Source organism: Juglans microcarpa x Juglans regia, chromosome 7D (genome assembly GCF_004785595.1).
Source record: "Juglans microcarpa x Juglans regia isolate MS1-56 chromosome 7D, Jm3101_v1.0, whole genome shotgun sequence".
Taxonomy (NCBI): domain Eukaryota; kingdom Viridiplantae; phylum Streptophyta; class Magnoliopsida; order Fagales; family Juglandaceae; genus Juglans; species Juglans microcarpa x Juglans regia.
The window spans coordinates 25,041,185-25,042,856 of record NC_054606.1 but is presented as its reverse complement, the minus strand read 5'-3'; positions in this window follow the sequence as shown (position 1 = coordinate 25,042,856).

Sequence of the window (1,672 nt, the reverse complement as noted above, 5' to 3'; positions counted from 1 at the left end):
CATTTAGAGGCCTTAATTCTCCTTCAAATTAATTAATTGCAGAAGTTGAAAGTTTGGTAGTTTTTCCATCGCTTATTTATATATATATATATATATATATATATATATTTATATATATCATTTTTCACATTCTCGTAGTCCTGTAAACACGTGATATGTGAATATTCGAATTTCTTGACTTTATCCTTTATTTTGTATTGTTGACAAAGAACATAAGCTACAATTTAGCCTCTAAAATCTCATGGACATGAGAGATAATTATATTGATTACACATTTTAAAGCATGTGAATATTTCAACCTTCCAATTCCATTTGCAAGTAAATTAGTACTCCATATATGCCATATCAGTTTGTGTGATTTACTTACACATATATTTATATTAGTGCTTATAATTTTACATACAATTTTATGTATAAAATTCATTTTGTCAATTTTTTTTTCAAATTCAAATTCTAAATTCTAAATTTTAAATTTCATAATTTTCAGCATATTAATAGCTAAAACATCAATACATACGTATTGTTATATAAGAAAAAATTATAAATACAAATAACATTTTCAATCTATTTGAAAATCCATTTGAGATAGAGTTGCTCGCTATTCTAAGAGAGTTGCAATTATGTATTCCTATGGGATTTACAGATTTGCCACTACAAGAAAACTGCTTATTTGTGGTTAATTATTTCCTGTGAAATGATTATTTTCTGCTAAAGTGAGTCTGTTTTCCTCATAAATAGTCATTCACATTGTAAATAATCCGTCATAAATGCTCTTTTTTCTTGTAGTGTGCATTAGAGAGTGATTCCCTTATTGTGGTGCAAGAGTTGAACATGGAGGGTCCTTCATTGTCTATTTGGGGCAATATTGTTCCTAAAATCAGGAGTATATTGCAGCTTTGGCCAAGTTGGTCTGTTCATCACAAAGGCAGGACATCAAATGGTGCAACAGACTCTTTGGCACTGTTTGCTTGGAATTTAGATGATTTAGCAAGTTGGTGGCCGGATTTGATTCCAGAATGTATTGCAAATGCTATTTGGATTGATAAACTTATTTAATGCTTTGCTTGATGAATAAAGGTTCTCTTTTGTTATATATATATATAAAAAAATACATTATATCAATTGGCATGATCAATAATGATAAATTAAAATGAATTAAGTACTTATGGGCTTAAAGTTCAACGGTATGCAAATTTGAATATTAATGATGCAAACAGAGACTAAAGTGTTTGTCGAGTACAAATTGTTATTTTCTACCTACTAATTGTCCCAACTAACAATTGCCTGTTCAGTGTTTGAACAAATCTATCCCTCGCAATTCAAAGACTGACCTAATTAACCATATTCCCAAATGGTAATTATAACTCTCTAATGCGGGGGCCACGCACATAGATCATTTATCATTCTGTCGCTGTTAACTAAGGAACCCAAGAAATAGAAAGAAAAAAAATCACATTTATATTTACACCAAGTCTAACAAGGAATAGTACAAGTTTCTCCCTGGCCTGCAATATATTAAAGAAAATGGAAAAGTAATACTTCTTGCACTTAATAAAAAAAAAATCATGAATCCGGGTATTCTTGGGGGAATTAATCCGATCATCTAGCTCCTAATTATTCCTTTTGATATATAGGAATTCACGTTTCCACCGTACCTAACTAGGAATTTAAT